Source organism: Tamandua tetradactyla, chromosome 7, assembly GCF_023851605.1.
Source record: "Tamandua tetradactyla isolate mTamTet1 chromosome 7, mTamTet1.pri, whole genome shotgun sequence".
NCBI classification, from domain to species: Eukaryota; Metazoa; Chordata; class Mammalia; order Pilosa; family Myrmecophagidae; genus Tamandua; species Tamandua tetradactyla.
The window spans coordinates 123,439,890-123,462,058 of record NC_135333.1 but is presented as its reverse complement, the minus strand read 5'-3'; the positions used below and the strand labels follow the sequence as shown (position 1 = coordinate 123,462,058).

The following is a 22,169-nucleotide window of genomic DNA, read 5'->3' as shown; positions in this document are numbered from 1 at the left end:
GGCAGAATAAAGTTATGAAGCATGTAACCACATGGATGGATATTGAGGACATTATGCTGAGTGAGATTAGCCAGAAACAAAAGGACAAATACTGTATGTTCTCACTGATGATCTAACATTAATGAATGAACTTGGAGAATTTCAGTTAAAAACAAAGGCCATCAGGAGATAGAAATAGGGTAGATTGGGGTATTGGTAGCTGAAGGGATACAGACTGCACAACAGGACTGATTGTAAAAACTCAGAAATGATAGCACAATAATGTTAGTACACTGAATGAAGGTGAATGTGAGAGTGATAGAGGGAGGAGGGCTGGGGGCACAAATGAAACCAGAAGAAACATTGATGATAAAGACTGAGATGGTATAATCTAGGAATGCCTCGAGTATACAATGATAGTGACTAAATGTACAAATATATAAATGTTTTTGCATGAGGAAGAACAAAGGAATGTCAATATTTCAGGGTGTTGCAAATAGATGGTAATTAATATTTTAAAACTTTAATTTAAGTGTGAGACTAAAGCAAAGAATGTTTATTTGGTATAAAATTTATATTTTGACTACTGCATTTCCTAATATAACTTATATGGACAGTTTAATTCAACACCATAAGTACATGGAACCTTGAGTAAGGCATGAGATTTTGTAGGTTTTTCCAGCGTGATGCCCTGATAAATTCCAGAGTGATTTGAACAGTGAATAAAAAAGTATTTGCAAAGTCCCCTTGGGGGAATGGTGAGAAAGGGGGAAAATTCAACTTCCCCATTTGGAGAATTCCTGATATTCTTGCAAGCAGTGGGGACAACCAAATCAATAGGCTGAGCCCTTAATCTTGGGAGTTGTTAATATGAAACTTATGCCCGCAAAGGATAGACCAAGCTTACTTAAAATTAGACCTAAGAGTCACCCCCAAAGAACCTCTTTTCTTGCTAAGATGTGGCCTATCTCTCAGTCAACATGGCAAGCAAACTCACCACCCTCCCCCTCTCTACATGGGACCTGACTCTCAGGGGTGTAAACCTCCCATGCAAAGTGGAACAGAAATCCTAGAATGAGCTGGGACTCGGCATCAAGGGATTGAGAAAACCTTCTTGACCAAATAGGGGAAGAAAGAAATGAGAGAAAATACAGTGTCAGTGGCTGAGAGATTTCAAACAGAGTGGAGAGTTTATCCTGGAGGTTTTTCTTATGCATTATATAGATATCTCCTTTTTAGTTTAAAGTGTATCAGGCTAGAAGGAAGTGCCTGAAACTGTAGAGCTGTGTTCCAGTAGACATGTTTCTTCAAGATGATTGTATAATGATACAGCTTTCATAATGTGACTATGTGACTGTGAAAACCTTGTGTCTGGTGCTTTTATCTACAGTATGGAAAGATGAGTAAAATGTATGGATTAAAAATAAATATGTGGGAACAAATGTTAAAATTAAAAAATATATATTGGTGCCGCTGATAGCTTCAGCCGGGCCGCGCGACCGGTACACTGGGTGGGTTTGGGGCGAGCTCGCAGGGAATTAACCTGGGTAAGCTGAAGCCGGCGCTTTCCCCAGCCGGCGGTCGCGAGAAACGTTTTCACTGAGGCCAGATTCGGGTTAACGCTTTTATTGCTACACACCGGGATGGGCCACCCGGGAACCCGAGGAGTGAGACGTCTGGGGTCCGAAGACCCCGGGGCTCGGACGACCCAGAGCGGGGTAAGCGTGGGGTTTAAGTACTCTCAGGGAGGGGTGGAGTCTTGGGCGCACACGTCAGGGGGAGACAGCCAATCACACAAGGCAGGAGGCAGTTGCTAGGCTGAGGGCTTAGGTTAGGTATAGAGGAGTGAAGAGAATAACAGGAAGGCTTGCGGTTTAGTGGTGAGCTACGGAAATGGGCGGTTTACAACAAGAGGGGGAAGGGGGAACAGAGAGGGGGGTTACAAGTACGGAGGGCAGAGAGTGAATGTAGAGAGGGAGAGAAGGATTAAAAAATTTTAAGCATGGCTAGGCTCCAGTCCCTGAGAAATATGCCACAATTGGGTAGCTGGAAATACTAGTCAATGAGAAGGAGGGGTAAGGGGTATGGTATGTATGAGATTTTTCTTTTTATTTCTTTTTCTGGAGTGATGCAAGTGTTCTAAAAGAATATCATAGTGATGATATTGTGAGCCATTGATTGTACACCATGTGTGGAATGTTTGTATGTTAAGAATGTATGTGCTGGATGGAGGGACCAAGATGGCAGCTTAGCAAGGTATGGTATTTAGTTCGTCCTTCAAAAAAGCTACTAAATAACCAGGAACAGTACAGAACAGCTCCTGGGGTCACTGAGTGACCAGACACACAGCATACCCCAGTCTGGACCAGCTGGACTGGCTGTGGGCCCACCCAGAACCATGAGTTCCCCAAGCAGCAGCAGCTGGTGCCCCTCCCCCATAGGCTGCTTCTCAGAGGGGAAAGGAAAGGGACTTTACCAGCAGCAGGGGCTGAGCACAACTAAGCTTCAAGTGTGGAATTAATTCACAAATTCGGACTACTAAAAATAGGCCCCCAGCTCAGCTGAATCTACTTAAAGTGGAGGTCGCTGATTTTTGCCCCAGCGCCAAGGGGGCAGGACTGGCGGAAAGAAAAAAAGAAACAGGTTTTTGTGGTTGTGTCCCCACAAAGGCTTGACTGCCTCTGGATACAGTGGCAGCACTTCTCAGGCTGCAACTGCCCCAGACATAGGCAGAAACAAGCTTGCTTGAGAGCTTGTCTGGAGACTGTGCCTTCCCCAGGGGAGAGGTGAGGACCAACTCAGGTTGAATCCCTCCCTCAAGAAATTCAGACCCCGGGGCTTGGAAATTTGAAGCCATTAAAACCAGCCTACAACCCCTCTGCTGTCTCAACCATGCCCCCAACAGGGAGAGTCTGCCAAAGTTAAAGGTGTCACATGATCTTATGCTGGTGGGAACTGCAGGCAGACAAGCACCACATACTGGGCAGAATAAGAAAAACAGAGTCCAGAGACTTCAAAGGAAAGCCTTTCAACCTGTTGGGTCTCACCCTTAGGAAAAGCAATGCAGGTGACTCTTTCATCCTGAGAAGTGACCAGTTTGGTCTGGGAAAATCTGGCTGGGGTCTATAATACCTAAGTAGACCCTCCTAAGGCAGGAGGGGTGGGGGCAACGCACCATACAAGCAGGGCAAGAAACAAGAAATCAAGGACTGAAAAATTCTTCTCTGTTAAACCAAACCTAAGCTAGTGGTCCAGAAAAAGCTGAACTGAATGTCAAAGAACAGACAGAAGACAAATTCACCCAGCAAGAAAATCCTAGGTAAAAGAAGTGAAAACAATCCCTAGAATAAACTAATTAAGGTAATTAAATGCCTAGACACAAGCAAAAAATAACAAATCACACTAGGAAAATTGAAGATATGGCCCAGTCAAAGGAACAAACCAACAATTCAAATGCGATACAGAGTTGAAACAATTAATTCAGAATGTATGAACAGACATGGAAAACCTCATCAAAAACCAAATCAATGAATTGAGGGAGGATATAAAGAAGGGAAGGAATGCACAAAAAGAAGAAATCAAAAGTCTGAAAAAACAAATCACAGAACTTATGAGAATGAAAGGCACAGTAGAAGAGAAGGAAAAACAATGGAAACCTACAATGTTAGATTTCAAGAGGCAGAAGATAGGATTAGTGAAGTGGAGGATGGAACATCTGAAATCCGACAAGCAAAAGAAAATATAGGGAAAAAATGGAAAAATAGGAGCAGGGACTCAGGGAATTGAATGACAATATGAAGCGCATGAATATACATGTTGTGGGTGTCCCAGAAGGAGAAGAGAAGGGAAAAGGAGAAGGAAAACTAATGGAGGAAATTATCACTGAAAATTTCCCAACTCTTATGAAAGACTTAAAATTACAGATCAAAGAAGTGCAGCGTACCCCAAAGAGAATAGATCCAAACAGACATACTCCAAGACACTTACTAATCAGAATGTCAGAGGTCAAAGAGAAGGAGAGAATTTTGAAAGCAGCAAGAGAAAAGCAATCCATCACATACAAGGGAAGCCCAATAAGACTATATGTAGATTTATCAGCAGAAACCATGGGGGTGAGAAGACAGTGGGATGATATATTTAAATTGCTAAAAGAGAAAACCTGCCAACCAAGAATTTCATATCCAGCAAAGTTGTCCTTCAAAAATGAGGGAGAAATTAAAACATTTTCAGACAAAAAGTCGCTGAGAGAATTTGTGACCAAGAGACGGGCTCTGCAAGCAATATTAAAGGGAGCACTAGAGGCAGATACGAAAAGACAGGAGAGAGAGGTGTGGAGAGGAGTGTAGAAAGGAAGACTATGAGTAAAGGTAAAAAGAAGAAAAATTAGATATGACATATAAAATCCAAAAGGCAAAATGGTAGAAGAAAGTACTACCCATACAGTAATAACACTAAATGTTAATGGATTAAACTCCCCAATCAAAAGACATAGACTGGCAGAATGGATTAAAAAGCAGGACCCATCTATATGCTGTCTACAGGAAACACATCTTAGACCCAAGGATAAACATAGGTTGAAAGTGAAAGGGTGGGAAAAGATATTTTATGCAAATCACAATTAGTAGCTATACTAATGTTCAACAAATTAGACTTCAAATGTAAAAGAGTTAAAAGAGACAAAGAAGGACACCATATATTAATAAAAGGAGCAATTGAACAAGAAGGCCTAACAATCATAAATATTTGTGCACTGAGCCAGAATGCTCCAAAATACATGAGGCAAACACTGAAAACACAGAAAAGAGAAATAGACACATCTACCATAATAGTTGGAGACTTCAATTCCACACTGTCATCAATGGACAGAATATCTAAACAAAGAGTCAGTAAGGAACCAGAAAATTTGAATAATACAATCAATGAGCTAGACTTAACAGACATTTATAGAACAATTCACCCCAAAACAGCAGGATACACCTTTTTCTCAAGTGCTCATTGATCATTCTCAAGGACAAACCAAATGCTGGGTCAGAAAACAAGTCTCAATAAATTTTAAAAGATTGAAATAATGCAAAACACTTTCTCAGATCATAAAGGAATGAAGTTGGAGATCAATAATAGGCAGAGTGCCAGAAAATTCACAAATATTTGGAGGTTCAACAACACACTTGTAAACAACCAGTGGGTCAAGGAAGAAATTACAAGAGAAATCAGTAAGTATCTTGAGGCAAGTGAAAATGAAAACACAACGTATCAAAACTCATGGGATGCAGCAAAGCCAGTGCTAAAAGGGAAATTTATTGCCCTAAATGCCTATATCAAAAAAGAAGAAAGGGCAAAAATTGAGGAATTAACTGTCCACTTGGAAGAAGTAGAGAAAGGACAGCAAACTAACCCCAAAGCAAGCAAAAGGAAAGAAATAATGAAAATTAGAGCAGAGATAAATGAAATTGAGAACACGAAAACAATTGAGAAAATCAACAAAACCAGTGGCTGGTTCTATGAGAAAATCAATAAGATTGATGGACACTTAGCAAGATTGACAGAAAGAAGAAGAGAGGGGATGTAAATAAATAAGATCAGAATGGAAAAGGACATATAACCACTGACCCCACAGAAATAAAGAAAATAATGATAGGATACTATGAAAAACTTTATGCTAACAAATACGACAATGTAGATGAAATGGATAACTTTCTAGAAAGGCATGAACAACCAACTTTGACTCGAGAAGAAATAGACGACCTCAACAAACCAATCACAAGTAAAGAATTTGAATCAGTCATTAAAAACTCCCCAAAAAGAAAAAGTCCAGGACCAGATGGCTTCACATGTGAATTCTACCAAACATTCCAGAAAGAATTAGTACCAATCCTGCTCAAACTCTTCAAAAAAATTGAAGAAGAGAGAAAGCTACCTAACTCATTCTATGAAGCCAATATCACCCTCATACCAAAGCCAGACAAAGATATTACAAAAAAAGAAGACTACAGACCAATCTCTCTAATGAATATAGCTGCAAAAATCCTCAACAAAATTCTAGCAAATCGAATCCAGCAACACATTAAAAGAATTATAATCATGGCCAAGTAGGATTCATCCCAGGTATGCAAGGATGGTTCAACATAAGAAAATCAATTAATGTAATACACCATATCAACAAATCAAAGCCTGATCATCTTGATTGATGCATAAAAAGCATTTGACAAAATTCAGCATCCTATCCTGTTGAAAACACTTCAAAGGATAGGAATAGAAGGTAATTTCCTCAAAATGATGAAGGGAATATATGAAAAACCCACAGCTAACATCATCCTCATTGGGGAAAAAGTGAAAAATTTCCCCCTAAGATCAGGAATGAGACAAGGATGTCCATTATCACCACTGTTATTCAACATTGTGTTGGAAGTTCTAGCCAGAGCAATTGGACTAGAAAAAGAAATACAAGGCATCAAAACTGGAAAAGAAGAAGTAAAACTCTCACTGTTTGCATATGATATGATACAATATGTTGAAAACCCCAAAAAATCCACAGCAAAACTACTAGAGCTAATAAATGAGTACAGCAAAGTGGCAGGTTACAAGATTAACACTCAAAAATCTGTAGTGTTTCTATACACTAGTAATGAACAATATGAGGGAGAAGTCAAGAAAAGAATTTCATTTACAATTGCAACTAAAAGAATAAAACATTTAGAAATAAACTTAACTAAAGAGACAAAAGACCTAAACAAAGAAAACTACAAGAAATTGTTAAAAGAAATCACAGGAGGCCTAAATAGATGGAATGGCATACCATGTTCATGGATTGGCAGACTAAATATAGTTAAGATGTCAATTCTACCTAAATTGATTTACAGATTCAATGCAATACCAATTAAAATCCCAAAAACTTACTTTTCAGAAACAGAAAAACCAATAACCAAACTTATCTGGAAGGCAGGGTGCCCCGAATAGCTAAAAGTATCTTGAGGAAAAAAAAATGAAGTTGGAGGTCTCATGCTACCTGACTTTAAGGCATATTATGAAGCTACAGTGGTCAAAACAGCATGGTACTGGCATAAAGATAGATATACTGACCAATGGAATAAAATAGAGTGTTCAGATATAGACCCTCTCATCTATGGATAACTGATCTTTGCTAAGGCAGTCAAGCCAACTCACCTGGAACAAAACAGTCTCTTCAGCAAATGGTGCCTAGAGACCTGGATATCAACATGCAAAGGAATGAGAGAGGACCCATATCTCACACCTTATACAAAAAGTAACTGAAAATGGATCAAAGACCTAAACATTAGATCTAAGACCATAAAACTGCTAGAAGAAAATGTAGGGAAATATCTTATAAATCTTATAATAGGATGTGGTTTCCTAGACCTTACACTCAAAGCACTAGCATTCAATAAATAAATAAATAAATAAATAAATGGGAACTCCTCAAAATTAAACACTTTGGTTCATCAAAGAACTTCGTCAAGAAAGTAAAAATATAGCCTACACAATGGGAGACAATATTTGGAAACAATATATCAGATAAAGTTCTAGTACTCAGAATTTATAAAGACATTGTTCAACTCAATAACCAAAAGACACCCAACCCAATTACAAAATGGGCAAAAGACTTGGACAGACACTTCTCAGAAGAGGAGATACAAATGGCCAAAAGGCACATGAAGAGATGCTTAACTTCCCTGGCCATTAGAGAAATGCAAATCAAAACCACAATGAGATATCATCTCATACTCACCAGAATGGCCATTATCAATAAAACAGAAAATGATAAGTGCTGGAGAGGATGCGGAGAAACAGGCACACTTATCCACTGTTGGTGGGAATGTTAAATGGTACAACCGCTGTGGAAGGCAGTTTAGTGGTTCCTCAGGAAGCTAAATATAAAATTGTCATATGACCCGGCAATACTATTGTTAGGTATCTACTCAGAGGACAGGAGGGCAAGGACATAAACGGACATTTGCACAATAATGTTTATAGCAACATTATTTACAATTGCGAAGAGGGAACAGCCAAAATGTTCATCAACAGACGAGTGGCTAAACAAACTGTGGCATATACATACGATGGAATATTATGCAGCTGTAAGACAGAATAAAGTTATGAAGTATGTAACAACATGGATGGACCTTAAGGACATTATGCTGAGTGAGATTAGCCAAAAACAAAAGGACAAATACTGTATGGCCTCACTGATATGAACTGATATTAGTAAATAAACTTGGAGAATTTCATTGGTAACAGAGACCATCAGGAGATAGATATAGGGTAAGATATTGGGTAATTGGAGCTGAAGGGATACAGATTGTGCAACAGGACTAAACATAAAAACTCAGAAATAGACAGCACAATACTACCTAACTGTAATACAATTATGTTAAAACACCGAATGAAGATGAATGTGAGACGATAGAGGGAGGAGGGCTGGGGACACAAATGAAATCAGAAAGATAGACGATAAAGATTGAGATGGTATAATCTAGGAATGCCTACAGTATATAATGATAGAGATTAAATGTACAAATTTAAAAAACAGTTTTCCATGAGGAAGAACAAAGGAATGTCATTACTGCAGGGTGTTGAAAATAGATGCTAATTAATATTTTAAAATTTTTAACTTATGTGTGAGACTAAAGCAAAAAATGTTTATTTGGTACAAAATTTATACTTTGACTAGTGCATTTCTTAATATAACTTATGTAGACAGCTTAATTGAACACCATAAGTACATGGAACCTTGAGTAGGGCATGAGATTTTGTTGATTTGTCCAGAGTGATGCCCCGATAAATCCCAGAGTGATTTGAACAGTGAATAAAAAAGTATTTGCAAAGTCCCCTTCTGGGAATGGTGAGAAAGGGGGAAAATTCAACTTCCCCAAGTTGAGTTCTTCATATTCTCACAAGTGTGCTGACAACCAAAGCTATAGGCTGAGCCTCCAATCTTGGGGTTTGTTCATACGAAACTTAACCCCACAAAGGATAGGTCAAGCCTACTTAAAATTAGGCGTAAGTGTCACCCCCAAAAAGAACCTGTTTTGTTGCTCCGATGTGACCTCTCTCTCTTTAGCCAACACAACAAGCAAACTCACCACCCTCCCCCTGTCTAAGTGGGACATGACTCCCAGGGGTGTGGACCTTCCTGGCAACGTGGGACAGAAATCCCAGAATGAGCTGAGACTCAGCATCAAGGGATTGAGAAAACCCTTAGAATGAGCTCAGACTCAGCATTAAGGGATTGAGAAAATCTTTTCGACCAAAAGGGGGAAGAGTGAAACAACAAAATAAAGTGTCAATGGCTGAGAGATTCCCAGCAGAGTCAAGAGGTTATCCTGGAGGTTATTCTTACACATTAAATAGATATCACCTTGTTAGTCAAGATGTAATGGAAAGGCTGGAGGGAATTGCCTGAAAATGTAAAGCTGTGCTCCAGGAGCCATGTTTCTTGAAGATGATTGTATAATGATATAACTTTCAAAATGTGACTGTGTGATTATGAAAACCTTGTGTCTAATGCTCCATTTATCTACCTTGTCAACAGATGGGTAGAGCACATGGAATAAAAATAAATGATAGGGGGAGCAAATGTTAAAATAAATTTAGATTGAAATGCCAGTGATCAATGAAAGGGAGGGGTAAGGGGTATGATATGTATGAATTTTTTTTTGTTTTCCTTTTACTTTTTTTCTGAATAGATGCAAATGTTCCAAGAAATGATCATGATGATGAATATGCACCCATGTAATGATATTATGAATTACTGATTATATATGTACAACGGGATGATCAAAAGTTAAGAATGTTTGTGTTTGTTTGGTGTTTTTTAGTATTTTAAACCATTAAAGAAAATAATTTAAAAAAAGGGGGGATCTAGGCACACACTAAAAAGGAATGTATGTGCTTATATGTTGTTTTATCAATAAAAGTAAAAAAAAACAGTTAAGAAGAAAGGATGTTGAATTTTATCAAGGCCTTTTCTGTATCACTCAAGATAATCATGTGTTTTTTCTGCTTTGATTTGTTGATATGGTGTATTACATTAATGGATTATCTTATGTTGAACCAGCCTTCCATACCTGGAATAAATCCCACGTTGTCATGGTGCAATTCCCTGCAAAAATAAGGCCAGATCTCATGTAGGGAGTGCAATTCTACTTGAGGGTCTATTAAAATCTAAGAATGGGAGCCAAGATGGTGGCTTAGCAATGTGTGCATTTTAGTTCATCCTCCAGAACAACTACTAAATAACCAGAAACAGTACAGAACAGCTCCTGAGGCCACATCAGTGACCAGACACACAGCGTACCCCAGTCTGGACCAGCTGGGCCGGCTGTGAGCACCCCCAGAGCCATAGGTTCCCCAAACTGTGGTGGCCAGTGCCCCTCCCCACTGGCTGCTTCCCAGAGGGGAAAGGAAAGAGACTTTACCAGCAGCAGGGGCTGAGTCCAACCAAACACCAATTGTGGCATTAATTTAAAAATTCTGACTACTAAAAATTGGCCCCCAGCTCAGGTGAACCTGGTCAAAGCAGAGGTTTCTCACTTTTGCCCCAGAGCCAAGGGGGCAAGGCTGATGGAAAAAGAAAAAAAAAAAGAAACAGAGGTTTTTGTGGCTGTGTTTCTACAAAGGTTTGACTGCCTTTGGATACAGTGGCAGGGCTTCTCAGGCTGCAACTGCCCCAGGCATAGGCAGAAACAATCTTGTTTGAGGGCTTGTCTGGAGCCTGTGCCTTCCCCAGGGGAGGGGTGAAGCCCAACTCAGGTGGAATACCTCCCTCAAGGAATTCAGACACCAGAGCTTGGTAATTTGAAGCCATTAAAACCAACCTACCTCCTCTCCTCTGTCTCCACCACGCCCCCAGCAGGGAGAGTCTGCCAAAGTTAAAGGTGCTGCATCATCTTATGCTGGTGGGACCTGAAGGGAGGCAGGCAACACATACAGGGCAGGATGAGAAAAACAGAGTCCAGAGACTTCAAAGGAAAGTCTTTCAACCTGCTGGGTCTCACCCTCAGGGAAAGCAATGCAGGTGACTCTTTCATCCTGAGAAGTGACCAGTTTGGTCTGGGAAAATCCAGCTAGGGTCTATACTACTTAAGTAGGCCCTCGTAAGGGGGGAGGGGGAAGGCACCATACAAGCAGGGCAAGAAACAAGAAAACAAGAACTGAAAAATTCTCCTCTGTTAAACAAAACCTAAGCTAGTGGTCCAGAAAAAGCTGAATTGAAGGTCACAGAACTGACAGACAACAAATTCATCCAGCAAGAAAACCCTAGGTAAAAGAAGTGAAAGCAATCTCCAGAATAAACTAATTAAGGTAATTAAATGCCTACACACCAGCAAAAAATAACAAATCACACTAGGAAAATTGAAGATATGGCCCAGTCAAAGGAACAAACCAACAATACAAACGAGATACAGGAGATGAAACAATTAATTCAGAATATACATACAGACATGGAAAACCACATCAAAAACCAAATCAATGAATTGAGGGAGGATATAAAGAAGGCAAAGAATGAACAAAAAGAAGAAATTTAAAGTCTGGAAAAACAAATCACAGAACTTATGGGAATGAAAGGCACGGTGGAAGAGATGAAGAAAACAATGGAAACCTACAACGTTAGATTTCGAGAGACAGAACACAGGATTAGTGAACTGGAGGATGGAACATCTGAAATCCAGCAAGAAAAAGAAAATATAAGGAAAAAAATGAAAAAATATGGGCAGGGACTCAGGGAATAGAAAGACAATATGAAGCATATGAATATACATGTTGTGGGTGTCCCAGAAGGAGAAGAGAAGGGAAAAGGAGGAGAAAAACTAATGGAGGAAATTATCACTGAAAATTTCCCAACTCTTATGAAAGATTTAAAATTACATCCAAGAAGTGCAGCGTACCCCAAAGAGAATAGATCCAAATAGACATACGCCAAGACATTACTAATCAGAATGTCAGAGGTCAAAGAGAAAGAGAGAATCTTGAAAGCAGCAAGAGAAAAGAAATCCATCATGTACAAGGGAAACCCAATAAGACTATGTGTAGATCTCTCAGCAGAAACCATGGAGGCAAGAAGACAGTGGGATGATATATTTAAATTACTAAGAGAGAAAAACAGCCAACCAAGAATTCTATATCCAGCAAAACTGTCCTTCAAAAATGAGGGAGAATTTAAAACATTTTCAGACAAAAAATCCCTGAGAGGATTTGTGACTTAGAGCCCAGCTCTGCAAGAAATACTAAAGGGAGCACTAGAGACAGATACGAAAAGTCAGAAGAGAGAGGTGTGGAGAAGAGTGTAGAAAGGAAGACTATGAGTAAAGGTAAAAAGAAGGAAAATTAGATATGATATATAAAATCCAGAGGCAAAATAGTAGAAGAAAGTACTGCCCTTGCAGTAATAACACTAAATGTTAATGGATTAAACTCCCCAATCAAAAGACATAGACTGGCAGAATGGATTAAAAAACAGAACCCATCTATATGTTGTCTCTACTCAAAGGACATGAGGGCAAGGACACACGGATATTTGCACACCAATGTTTATAGCAGCATTATTTACAATTTCCAAGAAATGGAAACAGCCAAAATGTCCATCAACAGATGGGTGGCTAAACAAACTGTGGCATATACATATGATGGAATATTATGCCGCTATAAGACAGAATAAAGTTATGAAGTATGTAACAACATGGATGGACCTTAAAGACATTATGCTGAGTGAGATTAGCCAAAAACAAAAGGGCAAATACTGTATGGTCTCACTGATATGAACTGACATTAGTGAATAAACTTGGAATATTTTGTTGGTAACAGAGACCATCAGGAGAGAGAAATAGGGTAAGATATTGGGTAATTGGAGCTGAAGGGATACAGATTGCACACCAGGACTGAATATAAAAACTCAGAAATAAACAGCACAATACTACCTAACTTTAATACAATTATGTTAGAACACTGAATGAAGCTGAATGTGAGAATGATAGAGGGAGGAGGGCTGGGGGCATAAATGAAATCACAAAGAAAGATAGATGATAAAGATTGAGATGGTATAATCTAGGAATGCCTAGAGTGTATAATGATAGTGACTAAATGTACAAATTTAAAAAATGTTTTTGCATGAGGGAGAATAAAGAAATGTCATTACTGCGGGGTGCTAAAAATAGATGGTAATTAATATTTTAAAATGTCAACTTATGTGTGAGACTAAAGCAAAAAATGTTTATTTGGTACAAAATTTATATTTTGTCTAGTGCATTTCCTAATATAACTTATGTAGATATTTGGTTGAACAATATAAGTACATGAAACCTTGAGTAGGACATGAAGTTTTGTTGGTTTGTCCAGAGCGATGCCCTGATGAATCCCAGAGTGATTTTATCAGCGAGTGGAAAAGTATTTGCAAAATCCCCTTTGAGGAATGGTGAGAATGGGGGAAAATTCCACCTCCCCAAGTTGAATTCTTGATATTCTCACAAGCAGTGTGAGACAACCAAAGCTATAGGCTGAACCTCAAATCTTGGGGTTTGTTCATATGAAACTTAACCCCACAAAGGATAGGTCAGGTCTACTTACAATTAGGCCTAAGAGTCACCCCCAAGAGAACCTCTTTTGTTGCTCAGATCTGGCCTCTCTCTCCAGGCAACACAGCAAGCAAACTCACCACCCTCCCCCTGTCTACTGGGATATGACTCTCAGGGGTGTGGACCTTCCTGGCAGTATGGGACAGAAATCCTAGAATGAGCTGAGACTCAGCATCAAGGGATTGAGAAAAACCCTAGAATGAGCTGAGACCCAGCATCAAGGGATTGAGAAAACCTTCTCGACCAAAAGGGTGAAATGAGTGAAATGAGACAAAGTGTCAATGGCTGAGAGATTCCAAACAGAGTTGAGAGGTTATCCTGGAGGTTATTTTTATGCATTAAGTAGATATCACCTTGTTATCCAAGATGTAATGGAGAGGCTGGAGGGAACTGCTTGAAAATGTAGAGCTGGGTTCCAGTAGCCATGTTTCTTGATGATGATTGTATAGTGATATAGCTTTCACAGTGTGACTGTGTGATTGTGAAAACCTTGTGTCTGATGCTCCTTTTATCTACCTTGTCAACAGATGAGTAGAATATATGGAATAAAAATAGGGAGAACAAATGTTAAAATAGATTTAGTTTGAAATGCTAGTGATCAATGAAAGAGAGGTGTAAGGGGTATGGTATGCATAATTTTTTTTTCTGTTTTCATTTTATTTTTCTGTTGACTTTTTATTTCTTTTTCTGAATTGATGCAAATGTTCTAAGAAATGATCATGATGATGAATATGCAACTGTGTGATGATATTGTGAATTACTGATTGTTCTAGTTTGCTAGCTGCCGGAATGCAACACACCAGAGACAGATTGGCTTTTAATAAAAGGGGATTTATTTTGTTGGTTCTTCAGAGGAAAGGCAGCTAACTTTCCACTGAGGTTCTTTCTTACGTGGAAGGCACAGGATGGTCTCTGCTGGTCTTCTCTCCAGGCCCCTGGGTTCCAACAACTTTCTCCGGGGTGACTTCTTTCTGCATCTCCAAAGGTCTGGGCTGAGCTGCGAGTGCTGAGATGAGGAATGCCGAGCTGCTTAGGCTGTGCTACATTGTGTTCTCACATTTAAGCACCAGCCAATTAAGTCAAACGTCACTCATTGCAGCAGACATGCCTCCTAGCCGACTGCAGATGTAATTAGCAACAGATGAGGTTCACGTACCATTGGCTTATGTCTGCAGCAACAAGACTAGGTCTGCTCACCTGGCCAAGTTGACAACTGAATCTAACACTCTGATTATATATGTAGAACGGAATGATCATAGGTGAAGAATATTTGTGTTTCTTGTAATATTTTTTAATTTAAAAATTTATTTAAAAATTTGAAAAAAAATGTAATTATGAGGTTTAAATATTAGAAGTGTATTAAGATAGTATAATTGCCACTATTTTAAAACAATTAAACACTGCTACAGTAAAAAAAATTAGGGATGGGTGCACAGGTAGTTCAGTGGCAGACTCCCCACAGCCCCCATATGTGTGCTCCCTGGGCTCGACTCCCGGCCCTTGCACCCGATGCCAGTTTCAATCTGTTGTGTACCCCAGAAAAGCCAAGTTCTTTGATCCTCATTCAGTATAGCTGGATGAGAGCTTTTTGATTGTGTCTGTGGAGATATGACCCACCCAAGTGTGGGTGCGAACGTTCGATTAGATGGTTTCCATGGAGATGCATCTCCACCCATTCAAGGTGGGGTTGCTTACTGGAGCCCTTTAAGAGGGAACCATTTTGGAAAAAGCTTGAGAGTTCATGCGGTCAGAGACCTTTGGAGATGAAGAAGGAAAATGCCCGTAGAGAAGCTTCATGAAACAAGAAGCCGGGAGAGAAAGCTTGCAGACTTTGCCACATGTGCTTCCAGCTGAGAGAGAAACCCTGAACTTCATCGACATTTCATGAGTGATGGTAACCTCTTGTTAGTGCCTTAATTTGGACATTTTTATTGCCTTGCCTTAATTTGAACATTTTCATGGCCTTAGAACTGTAAACTTATAATTTAAGAAATTCTCGTTTTTAAAAGCTGTTGTGTTTCTGGTATATTGCATTCTGGCAGCTTGCAAATTAGAACACACCCCAAAGAAACCCAACAACAACATCACCAAAAACACCTCAGCAATAATAGGCCCCAAAGCCATGAGGAGGCACCCCAAGATATATTGGGAATGAACTCAGACTGAGGCCCATGGAAGAGAAAGAGGGGGAAAAAAACAAAAAAAAAGTATATATAGAAATAAAAGTAAAAAAAAAAACTTAGGTAGATAAAAAATAAAAAGTTAGGCAGATAGGGACCTGCTCCCTATGTGGGACATGATCCCAACGGTGTAACTCTCCCTGGTAATGTGGACATGACTCCCAGGAGTAAGCCAGGACCCAGTGTCATGAGATTGAGAGAGGCTTCTTGAGCAAAAGGGGGAAGAGAGAAATGAGACAAAATAAATTTTCAGTGGCTGAGAGATTTCAGAGTCTAGAGGTTATCCTGGAGGTTATTCTTACGCACTACATAGATATCCCTTTTTAGTTTTTAGCGTATTGGAGAGGTTAGAGGAAAGTATCTGCAACTGTTTAACTGTATTCCAGTTGCTTTGATTCCTGAAGATGATTGTATAACTATATTGTGTTTACAATGTGACCATGTGATTGTGAAAACCTTGTGGCTGATGCTGCCTTTATCCAGGGTATGGAAAGATGAGTAAAAAAGGACAAAAAATTAAAAAGTAATAGGAGGGGGATATGGTAAAAAGAAAAAAAAAAAGGTGGATTGCAATACTAGTTTTCAATAAGAGGGAGGGGTAAGCCATATGGGATGTGTGTTTTTTTTCTTTTTATTTCTTTTTGTGGAGTGATGCAATGTTCTAAAAATGATCATGGTGATAAATCCACAACTATGTGAGGATATTGTGAGTCATTGATTGTATGCTTTGGATGGACTGTATGGTGTGTGAAGAGATCTCAATAAAAATACATTTTTAAAAAGCTTATAGCAATTTTTTACATCCTTACAATTCTTAAATGTGTTTCAGGAAATTAAAAAAGTAATAATAAAAAATTTAAAAGCTATACAAATAGGAAATTTGCCAGACTGCACTTACCACTTCCATCCATCCAGTAGATTGTGATCTTGAGCCACCTCCTCCCTTCAGAGCTGCCTCTCCTTGACCCTGGCATCTGGCTGGGCATGATGGAGTGTGCAGCAGAGGCCGCTCCTGGCGTGTGGTGGCGGAATGGCCAGTCCCAGCACACCTAACATAGCAGCTGATTGTAGCACCCAGTGCCTGGCAGAGTGACCACTCACAGCACCCCACGGGCGTGGCTTTTTGCAGTGGTTGGCTAGGCGCAGCTCTGGGATCCCTGCCAGCTTTAGAGCCACATGGGGATGTCTCCCCAGCTTGCTGCTCCAGCAGGTTGGATTGGAGGGACCATCTGCTCCCTTGGTTCTGTACTTCCCTGCGCGCTGCCACCAGCACCTCCCCCCCCCCCCCCCAGTGGGGTCATGGCCAAACACACCCTGCTCTCCCAGTCTGGATCTTCCTGCCTCTCTCTACCAGAACCTCCCCATGAAATCCCAAAGGCCCTCTTTGATCACTCAGCTCCCGGGAGTGCTCATTTTTCTGTCTCCTCTCTTGTCCCACAGAGCAGGGGTGAAACCAGCCTACCCTACTCCATCATCTTCCTAGCAGCTCCAGACTTCTTTGTTTCTTACAGTGCTTTGGCTGTCTGCAAGCTGCTTCCCTGCCTGGAGGGCAATTTCTGGAAGGGCTAGCTTAAGAGGAGTTTCCTGGTTTTAGTCTTTCAGGCATTTACCTGATAGATTAGTACTGACAAACATACACTCTACTTCTTCTGTAACAGAGTTAGGGACCTACAGTGAAAGTGCAGATTGACTCTGCAGTATACTGGGAGGGGTAGGGGATGGGCTAGCAAGGGCACAAGGAGCTTTGTCTACCATTTTTCAAGCTACTTTTTCTTGGTTCAGCACTTGCCCAGCTAATGCAACCCTTTAACTCTGAAGTTTTGAAGAAGATGGCTCTACCAGGTTTTGCTAGTTGTTCAAAGACTCTGTAGGAAGACCCTACGCAAGAGCATTTTATGCCACCATCTTTATCCACTGTAAGTCCCCATCCCTTCCCCATTGTAACATTGAGTTGTTTGTCTTCTTGTTAGTGGTTTGTTACATGTTCACTCTATGTTCTATATACTAGACCCTTAGGAGATATGTGATTTGGAAATATGTTCTTCCATTCTGTAAATTGTCTTTTCACTCTTCTGATGGAGCCCCTTTGAAACACAGGTTTTTAATTTTTATGAAGTCTAATTTATCCATTTTTTTCTTTTACTGCCAGCACTTTTGGTGTCATACTTAGATTGCCAAGTCCAAGGTCATGAAGTTTTGCTTCAATGTCTTCTAAGTGTTTTATAGTTGTAGCTCTTAAATTTAGGACTTTGATACATTTTGAGTTAATTTTTGAATGTGTGGTAAGGTAAAGTTACTTACCTTCATTCTTCATTCTTCAACATCATTCTTTTGTTAAGTCGCTATCCAGTTTTCACAAAACCATCGGTTGAAAAGACTGTCGTTTGTCCACTGAGTGGTGTTGGGACCCTTACTGAAAATTAATTGATCATAGGTGAGAGGGTTTATTTCTGTGATCTCTTTTCTATTCCATTGGCCTATATGTCTATCTTTGTGCCAGTGCCACGTTGTTTTGATGATTATAGCTTTGAGGGAAGTTTTGAAATTGGGATGTGTGAGTTTTCCAACTTTGTTCATTTTCAGGATTGTTTTGTCTGTTCTGGTTCTCTTGAAATCTGATATGAATCTTAGGATGTGTTTTTCTATTTCTCCAGAAAGATCAGTGGGATTTTGATAGAGCTTGCATTGAATCTGTAATTTCTTTGGGTAGTATTATCATCTTAGCAATATTAAACTTCCCAATGTATGAACACGGATGTCTTTCCTGTTACTTAGGCTTTCTGTCAGCAATGTGTTTTGTTGTGTTATACTTTTTTTTGTTAGTTTTTAATTTTTACTTATTTTTATGTGTGTTAAGGGGAGAAAACATACTGTCCCTTCAAATCTTCTAATAGATGTTGCTGGAGTAAGCTACTGCAAGGCAAGCATCTGTGCAAGTCCATCAGCGTACTCCAGACCAATCAAAATGCACAATCAAATGTTCCAAATGTTTGGAAAATTGACTACATTGGCACTAGCCAGTGGCTTCTGGATCATGGAACATTAACCCCACAACCTCATTGAGATTGAGGAATAAGAAATAGTCATTGGTTCACACATGCTGCTTACTTCCAGAAGATCAACAACCTCTTCCTTCAATAAGCACTACCCTGTTTTGTGTGTGTGTGTTGTTTGTTGATTGGTTGATTTTTCACAGTGAGTCTGATCAGTTTCCCAAGTTGCAAAACAGATTCTAATAGCTACTTCTAGCTCAAAGGACCCCTAGAACTTACTACTCTACCATTTTGGGTCTTTTAGTTAGACTGCTTCATTTAGTTGGATGCAAACTTGTCTAGAATTAGTTCATGTTTGTTCTGTGCCTAACTCCTATTTATAAAGCACAAGCCTCCAGGAACATGGCCCTGTTCATTTTACTTCATTGAATAGGAATTGAGTTCTCTTCTAATGATTGTCCTCTGAGGCCATGGTTGCTTCCTGTCACTACTAGGTGACTCCAATCTGTGATGCCCCATACCCCAGCTTTCCTTGCTGGTCTCTGGCAGAGGAGTCTGTGCCTCTCAGAGGAATGCTGGATCAATGGTATAACCCAGCCTTCACAGCAGGCTTAAGTTCAGCACCCTTCTGTACCCCACCCCCAACACCCTCAGCATGGGCATCACAATGTCATAGCCCAGGCCTATAACCCTGTCTCAGCCTCATTCCTTGGGTTTACCAGAGCAGTCTTGAGCAGCATAGTACAAAGCTGTGATAGAGTTTGTAGTAGATTCCCTCTCCTGGCAACAGCTGTAACACAATATACACTTGCTGCTCATCCTCATATCCAGAGTCACAGTGGGGAGAGTACATAACGTTCTCCTGGGATGCAGATGCAGAACAGAGACCGGGATATTCCCTAGGAAGCCCCTGCCTGTATTGCTGTCCTCATGGAATCTGGTTGAAGAAAACCCACCTGGCTTTCCCATCGTTCATTCCATAGAGATAAAGCTGCAGGGTCCAGGAATCAGGCTGGTGGTGAGGGAAGTCCTCATTGCCTGGCCTGTTGGAATCATGGGTAAATTCATGTGACTGAGGCCAGTCAAGGACTTGGGGAGCAGAGTTTGGCAGAACCAGGAACTGCAGTGGGTGGCTGGGATCCCAGAAATGAGAGAAAGGGCATCAAAGTCTTTGTTTGGGTCCGCATGAAATGGCAGCCATGGGGTGCAGCAGGAGGCAGTAAAGTAGCAGGTCATGAAGGATCTCAAGTATTTCCTAGTGAGATTGGACTATGCTAGAGTGAAAGACAACACTCAAGCTGTTCTCTAGGGCTGTGGGCTGAAACAAACCCAGAACCCAGTTAGAGGACATCACACCCCTCAACTCTTGGCTGCTATTACTTTTTTTCCCCCCTCTACATCAAAATGTAATTTTTTTCAGATATAGTCATACACCATTGCAATCCATCCAAAGTATACAGTGGTTCACATAGTTGTGCATTCATCACCACGATCAATCTAAGAACATTTGCATTACTTCAAAAAAAGAAATAAAAAGAAAACCCCAAACATCCCATACCCCTTATCCCCCTTTTACTGACCCCCCAGTATTGCATTCTACCCAATTTAAAGACTTACAATAAAGGTAAGTTAACTTAGACAGTATTAAATTGTCAGAGATAGATATATGGATCAGTCTCACAGTTTTTTTTTCTTCTTCTTCTTCTTTTTTTTTTAACTTTTTTTATTGTATAGTATAACATATATACAAAGCAAAGAAATAAAAAAGCTATTGTTTTCAAACCAGTCTTTAACAAGTGGTTACAGGACAGATCCCAGTTTGTCATGGGCCACCATATGATCCTCTCGTATTTTTCCTTCTAGCTGCTCCAGAACATAGGAGGCTAGAGGACTTATATACTTTTTTATCATCACAATTGACTTTTGTTCCTTCTTTTTTTGTGAAAAATAACATATACAAAAAAGCACAATGATATAACTTTCACAATGAGACTCTGTGAATGTGAAAACCATATCTCTGATGCTCCTTTTAGCTACTATATCAACAGAAGAGTAGAACATATGGAATAAAAATAAATAATAGGGGGAACAAATGTTAAAATAAATTCAGTTTGAAATAGTGGTAAACGAAAGTGAGGGGTAAGGGGTATGGAACGTATAGTTTTTTTTTCTCTATTATCATTTTATTTCTTTTTCTGTTGTCTTTTTATCTCTTTCTAAATCGATGCAAATGTACTAAGAAATGATGAATATGCAACTATGTGATGATATTAAGAATTACTGATTGTATATGTAGAATGGAATGATTTCTAAATGTTTTGTTTGTTAATTTTTTTAATTAATAAAAAGTTAAAAAAAAAAAAAAAGCAATAAATTTCAAAGTACAGTACCACAATTAGTTGTAGCACTGCTATTCTTTTAGGTCCGGGTCCAGGACATAGAAATGGGACGTGATTGTTCTTCTTTGCTTCTCCGAATTCTATATGTGCTTCACTTCCACACAGTTATGGGGCCCCAAATTATTACACAGTCAAGACACTGAGAAGTGAGATTGGTCTAGACATGCTCATGTCTGTTTCAAGAGAAGAAGAGATGGTTGCTTTCCCCTGTGATGAGTTAGGGACATGACCTCTGCCAATATTTGCTCTTTAGTACTGACTGCTCAAACTTTGTTCCCTTGTCACATAATCATCCTTAAAAGACATGGGGATTTCTTGTATGTCCTGTTACATTTTCTCTCTAGCTCACAACAGGTACCAGGGAAACAGAAAGTCAAAAGAGAGCAGATATTTTTTTCATGTATAGAAGCAACTCTTTATTTTTCTTTTCAGTTAAAAAATTAACATAAGAAAGTGATAGCATCCACTACAAGAATTAGAAAATACAAGACAGAGGAGTGGAAATTATAGATACACTTCATGTCTAGTGCATAATAAATGTACAATATTTGATGACTGAAAGGAAACAAAACTAGAAGGAGAAATAAGTAACTGAGACCTACTAATAAAGGAGCAAGGCTGACTCAGGTCACGTATCCTGTGGTATTAGGATCTAATAAAGAGCATACATTGGTCCTAAGTTATCCCCAACATTTCTACCAACCCACTCTGGTAAGTCCCTGATAGGTGTCCTATCAGAGATATCTGAGAAAAGAAATGTGATAAGTGACAATCCCTCTCATAAATCTAGAATTAATTCAGTATCATCTTCCATATAGCTTGCATCAGAAGGACTATGAATTGCATGACAAGGCTTATCTCATCTTCTATAGACATTGAGAAGTCCTTAAGTTCAGGGCTTTCTATCACTCTTTTGCCTACTTCTCCCAAATGGTCCCAAGACTCTTCTGTACACTTCTCAGTGACATTGATGGCAGAAGCCTTGAACTCTTTAATCAGATCAGTGGGAGGTAACTTCTCAGCAAATTC

The 22,169-nt window shown here is 39.6% G+C and overlaps 1 long non-coding RNA gene across 6 annotated transcripts in view; it reads right to left on the bottom strand.

Annotated features, from left to right (window-relative positions):
* The window catches only part of LOC143642544 (uncharacterized), a 79,049-nt gene extending 58,939 nt beyond the window's left edge, over positions 1–20,110 (bottom strand). For 4 of the 6 annotated variants that reach the window (XR_013155722.1, XR_013155720.1, XR_013155723.1 and 1 more), the window contains exons 1-3: positions 19,698–20,110; positions 18,050–18,161; positions 16,647–16,797 (exon numbers count right to left, since the gene is read on the bottom strand). This is a non-coding gene — a long non-coding RNA (uncharacterized LOC143642544). Of the gene's footprint in view, positions 1–10,561; positions 10,903–13,991; positions 14,575–16,646; positions 16,798–18,049; positions 18,162–19,697 lie in introns of those variants that run through there. The other 2 variants (XR_013155724.1, XR_013155719.1) reach the window with 2 other exon arrangements.
* Between the last annotated feature and the right edge of the window lie 2,059 nt (positions 20,111–22,169).